This window comes from Primulina tabacum, chromosome 16, assembly GCF_025594145.1.
Source record: "Primulina tabacum isolate GXHZ01 chromosome 16, ASM2559414v2, whole genome shotgun sequence".
Taxonomy (NCBI): Eukaryota; Viridiplantae; Streptophyta; class Magnoliopsida; order Lamiales; family Gesneriaceae; genus Primulina; species Primulina tabacum.
In genome coordinates this window covers 17,528,281-17,534,675 of record NC_134565.1, presented here as the reverse complement: position 1 = coordinate 17,534,675, position 6,395 = coordinate 17,528,281, and the positions used below count along the sequence as shown (strand labels likewise).

The window sequence follows — 6,395 nt, the reverse complement described above, 5'->3', positions numbered from 1 at the left end:
CAGCTAGACGTCGACTACAGCAGCAAAGAGCGAAGGAAAGAATGGAAGGCGATCAACAAAGAGAGGAGCCAAGGGGTATACCGATGTTGGATTATGCACAGCCGTCTCTTGATGGAGCACGTCCAAGCATCGTAAGACCAGTCATCCGAGCTAATCAGTTTGAGATCAAGCCAGCTATCATTCAGATGATTCAGAACACTGTCCAATTTGGGGGAAGTGCACTTGACGACCCTAATTCTCATATAGCTGACTTTCTTGAAATTTGTGATACTTTTAAGTTTAATGGCGTGTCTGATGACGCTATTCGTTTGCGTTTATTTCCATTTTCACTGAGAGATAAAGCTAAGTTGTGGTTAAACTGTTTGCCTGTAGGGTCTATTACTACATGGGAAGATATGGCAAAGGCAGTTCCTGATCAGGTACTTTCCTCCGTCGAAGACTATGAAGCTCAGAGCCGACATTACTACTTTTGCTCAATATGAGCAAGAGTCACTTTACGAGGCATGGGAGCGCTACAAGGACTTGTTGAGGAGATGTCCACACCATGAGCTGCCTCTTGGGTTAGTTGTTCAAACTTTCTACTACGGTCTGCTTACTCCTAACCGTACTATGATAGATGCTGCTGCCTGTGGTAACTTACTGAGAAAGACGGCGGAGGAAGGATATGAGTTATTGGAGGAGATGGCTGCTAGTAGCTATCATCCTCAGTCTGATAGGCAGAGACGAGGTGCTGGAGTTAATCAAGTTAATGATTTGTCGGCGGTTTCAGCACAGTTAGAGGCTTTGAATAGAAAGATTGATGGGATGAGCATGAGTGGGTCGGCTATGCGTCTGCAAGAAATTTTCTGTGATAAGTGTGGGGGTGAGCATGATGTGCAGGATTGCCAAGATGGCAACCCATTCTATGTGCCTGAGGGAGCACCGGTAAAACAAGTGGGATTCCAGAACCGTCCTAGAAATGACCCTTACTCGAACACATATAATCCGGGATGGAGGAATCACCCAAACTTTTCATGGGGAGGTCAAACAACCAACATCGCCAACAAAGAGGTCCACCATATGTGATGCACCAAGGATTCAAGCCAGAACCGTCTCGGGAGGAGAAGTCCAATTTAGAGCAAATGATGACTAAATTTATTTCTGCAACAGAGACGAGATTTCAGAACCAAGATGCATCCATAAAGGGGTTAGAGAATCAAATTGGACAATTGGCTAAGTTGATTGCTAATAGGGAGCAAGGAACTTTACCAAGCAACACGGAAACTAACCCAAGAGAACATGTGAAGGCGGTGGAATTGCGTAGTGGAAAAACACTCGGGTCTAATGAGGAAAAGACCAAGCACGGTGAGGATGAGGTGAAAAATCGAGGAGGTAAGTCTTCTAACTCTACATCTACACCTATTGCACAGAATAAAATTGTTATCCCTCCACCTTTTCCTGCAGCAATGAAGAAAGCTAAATTAGATGCACAATTTGGTAAATTTCTTGAGATATTTAAAAAATTGCATATTAACATTCCTTTTGCTGATGCTTTATTGAATATGCCAAGTTATGCAAAATTCTTGAAAGATATCTTAGCAAATAAGCGGAAGCTAGAAGATCATATGACGGTGAATTTGACCGAAAATTGCTCCGCTTTAGTTCAAAACAAGATGCCTCCGAAGCAAAAAGATCCAGGGAGTTTCTCGATACCTTGCATTATTGGTGACATTAATTTTCATAAAGCTTTATGTGATCTTGGTGCGAGTATTAATCTGATGCCTTTTTCTGTATTTAGGAGACTAGGATTAGGTGAACCCAAGCCAACTAGGATGTCGTTGCAGCTGGCTGACAGATCTGTCAAGTATCCACGTGGGATTATCGAAGATGTTCTGGTGAAAGTAGATAATTTTATTTTTCCTGCAGACTTTGTGGTACTTGACATGGAGGAAGATTTAGAGATGCCTTTAATCCTAGGGAGACCTTTTCTGGCTACAGGGAAAGCACTGAATTGATGTTGAGGAGGGGAAATTGAGACTGAGAGTTGGAGAAGAAGAAATTATTTTTGATGTTTTCAATACTCTCAAGCACACAATGCACAATGATAGTTGCTTTCGTATTGATGTCTTGGATTCGCTTGTTTGTGATTTTGTGCAGGATGGATTGAAAGAACCATTGGAGGCCACTCTCACTACTGAAAAGCAGAAGGACGAGCTAGACGAGGAAAAGATGGAGATGGTAGCTCATTTGAATGCCATTCCACCTTGGAGAAAGCAAGTGAGGCTTAGACTAGAGGAATTGGAGAGACAGAAAAGATTTAATGCCTCAAAAGTCAAGCCTAGAGGAGCCACCTACTTTGGAGCTCAAACCATTACCTCCACATCTCAAGTACGTATATCTAGGAGAAAATAATAAATTGCCTGTTATTATTTCCTCTTCTTTGACAGATGATATGGAGAGTAAGCTCTTGGGAGTTCTCAAGGAGCATAAAGGAGCGTTCGCTTGGAAGGTTTCGGACATAAAAGGGATAAGTCCTTCGATCTGCATGCACAAAATTCTGATGGAAGATAAATACTCACCTCTAGCACAACCACAAAGGAGACTCAATCCAAAGATGCAAGAGGTAGTAAAAGCTGAAACAATTAAACTTCTAGATGCAGGTATTATCTATCATATCTCTGATAGTGCGTGGGTAAGTCCTGTACAATGTGTGCCTAAAAAGGGTGGGATTACTGTTATTACTAATGAAAAAAATGAGTTGATTCCCACTAGAACTGTTACGGGTTGGCGTGTATGCATAGATTATAGGAAATTGAATGATGCAACCCGTAAAGATCACTTTCCCTTGCCATTTATCGATCAAATGATTGAACGATTAGCAGGTCATGAATTTTATTGCTTTTTAGATGGATACTCGGGATACAATCAAATCACAATTGCACCTGAGGACCAAGAGAAAACTACTTTCACTTGCCCTTATGGTACTTTTGCGTTTAGGCGTATGCCCTTTGGTTTATGCAATGCACCTGCAACATTTCAAAGATGCATGACCGCTATCTTTCATGACATGACTGAAAATTTCCTTGAAATCTTTATGGATGACTTCTCTATTTTTGGCTCCTCATTTAATGAATGTTTAGAGAATTTGAACTTGGTGTTAGTTAGATGTGAGGAGAGCAATTTGATGTTGAATTGGGAGAAGTGTCATTTTATGGTTCAAGAGGGGATTGTGTTAGGACACAAGGTATCGGAGAATGGAATTGAGGTTGACAAAGCCAAGGTGGAAGTAATCAAAAACTTACCCCCGCCTTCATCAATAAAAGGAGTTAGAAGTTTCCTAGGGCATGCTGATTTTTATAGGCGTTTCATTAAAGATTTTTCCAAAATTGCTAAACCTTTATCCTCTTTGTTGATGAAAGATGCTAATTTAATTTTGATTCTACTTGTCTGCATGCATTCGAGATACTCAAGGAAAGCTTGGTGACAGCACCTGTTCTGACTGTCCCTGATTGGGAGCTACCGTTTGAGGTGATGTGCGATGCTAGTGATACAGCTGTTGGTGCGGTGCTGGGTCAAAGGAAGAACAAGGTATTTCATACCATCTACTATGCAAGTAAGACTTTAAATGATGCTCAATTGAATTACGCTACTACTGAAAAGGAATTGCTTGCTATAGTATTTGCTTTCGACAAATTTCATTCATACCTTGTTCTGTCTAAAGCAACTGTGTATACAGATCATTCTGCCCTAAAATACTTGCTTGCTAAGAAAGATGCGAAACCTAGGTTAATTAGGTGGATTTTATTATTGCAAGAATTTGATCTCGAAATTCGAGATAAAAAGGGTGTGGAAAATGTAGTTGCTGACCACCTGTCTAGGCTTGAGCATGTTAGAATTAAGGGCAGTGACGATGATATTGATGACTGGTTTCCTGATGAACAATTGCTTGAGTTAAATGCGTACCCTTGGTATGCCGATTTTGCAAATTTTCTTGTCACTGGCACACCTCCACCTAATTTATTGTTTCACCAAAGAAAGAATTTTTTTCAGACGTGAAATATTATTTTTGGGAGGAACCGTTCTTGTTTAAGATTTGTGCAGACTCCATGATAAGAAGATGTGTGGCGGAGGAGGAAACCAATCAAATTCTGAACCATTATCATGACCGTGAGGTAGGTGGTCACTTTGGACCCATACGGACGGCATCTAAGGTACTTGAATGTGGCTTCTATTGGCCAACTCTTTTTAAGGATGCTCGTTTGTATGTTCTCAATTGTGATAGATGCCAACGCACAGGTAATATTTCCAACCGTCATGAGATGCCTTTAAATAACATTATTGAGTGTGAAATATTTGATGTGTGGGGGATTGATTTTATAGGTCCTTTTCCTGCGTCTTTTGCAAAGATATTTATTCTGGTGGCAGTGGAGTATGTATCTAAATGGTGGAGGCAGAGGCTTGTGCCACTAATGATGCACAAGTGGTGTTAAAATTTCTGAAGAAACATATTTTTTAATCGATTTGGTGCACCACGTGCAATCATAAGTGATGGTGGCACCCATTTTTGCAACAAAATTTTTGATAAACTGTTGGGCAAATATGGTGTCACCCACAAAGTTTCCACTCCATACCATCCCCAAACTAGTGGACAAGTTGAAGTATCCAATCGAGAAATTAAGAGGATTTTAGAGAAGACGGTTAATGTGAATAGGAAGGACTGGTCCATTCGGTTAGATGATGCTTTGTGGGCGTATCGTACTGCTTTTAAAACACCTATAGGCACTACATCATATAGGTTGCTTTTTGGTAAAGCATGTCATCTACCAGTCGAATTAGAGCATAGAGCATATTGGGCGACCAAAGCACTAAACTTTGATTTTGCTCTTGCAGGTGAAAAACGATTGCTGCAGTTGAATCAGTTAGATGAGTTTCGGGGAAGAGCTTATGATCTTGCACTATCATACAAGGAACGCACCAAACGAGCCCATGACAAACACATTATAAGAAGGGAATTCAAAGTGGGTGAAGCGGTGTTGGTATACAATTCTCGCTTACGACTCTTTCCAGGCAAGCTAAAGTCAAGGTGATCAGGACCATTCACTATAGCCAAGGTGTTCCCATCGGGTGCAGTAGTGTTGCATGATGGCAAGGACGGCACATTTACTGTGAACGCTCAAAGATTGAAGCACTATATCGGTGGCACAATTGAGCCACAAATTGGAGTCACTCGGCTCCATGACAGTCATTGAGGACATGGCTGAAGAGTCGAGCTCTAGACTATAAATTGAGAACTACTTCTACTCCTTATTTTGATTTTGATTAGAGTTTTTTTTTTTTTTTTAGTTATTAATCGCATCATTTGCATTTAGGTAGTTGCATGGCATTGCATTCAAATTTTTTCCCGAACACTTCTCGCTCGGGCGGTCAAATTTGACCGCCCCAGCGGGTACTCGTTTTTAAAGAAAAGCCTTTTGCGAAAACGTCTCGCCAGGGCGGGAAAAATATACCGCCCTAGCGAGTCGCGCAGATTAAAAAAATTTTTCTCCCCGAAAACTTCTCTCTCGGGCGGTCGATTTTGACCGCCCTAGCGAGTCGCACAGATTAACAAAAAATTTTTTTCCCGAAAACTTCTCGCTCGGGCGGTCTGTTTTTACCGCCCTAGCGAGTCGCGCAGATTATAAATACTTTCGTCTTCTCTTTTCCTCCCCACTTCGAACCCTACTCCTCCCCTCCGATTTTCGGCACCCCCCTCCATCTTTTGTACTCAATCCTTATTATTTGGTGAATTTTCAGGGCAAAGACTCAATCTTGGTCCATACACTCCACGAGGAAGCATTTAGGCTACAAGATTTTCTTCTCCGGCGGTCTTTCAAGCAACTCCGGTCATCTTCCACATATTCCGGTGAGCTTCTCCGGCGACCCTCAACAATTTTCCGGCGGTTGGATACTTTGTGCACTCCAATCTCTACATGGCACCCAAAAGATCTAAGGTAACTCAGGGTGCTTCTAGTTCTCGTTCCACTCCATCTATGTTTGTGAATGAAAAAGCTAGGGAAAGATTTGAGCATGCTAGACTACATAGGAAACCAATCCCTGAGCGTGGATTTAGCTCGTTTCTTATCGGTCAATTTTCGGAGTCCCAAATAGAAAGAAGAGGGTGGAATGCCTTTGTAGCACAACCGAATGCAGCAGTGGTTCCGGTTGTGCGTGAATTTTATGCCAATGCTCCGGAGGGAAATGAGTCGAAGGCATTTGTGAGGGGACATCTAGTCCCGTATGATCCCAAGACGATCAATGATATGTTGGGTTTACCGTCGGTGGACGATTCGGTGTTTCAGGCGTGGGTGCTTAACCCGGATTATGATTTGATCATTCGCACACTCTGTTATCCGGGCACCACTTGGAAACAACCGAGG

The 6,395-nt window shown here is 41.9% G+C and overlaps 1 non-coding gene across 1 annotated transcript; it reads right to left on the bottom strand.

Moving 5' to 3' along the window:
- Positions 1-444: 444 nt before the first annotated feature.
- LOC142530246 (small nucleolar RNA R71) lies at positions 445-551 on the bottom strand. The gene has a single exon (XR_012816087.1). It is a non-coding gene; the product is annotated as a small nucleolar RNA R71 (small nucleolar RNA).
- Positions 552-6,395: the final 5,844 nt, after the last annotated feature.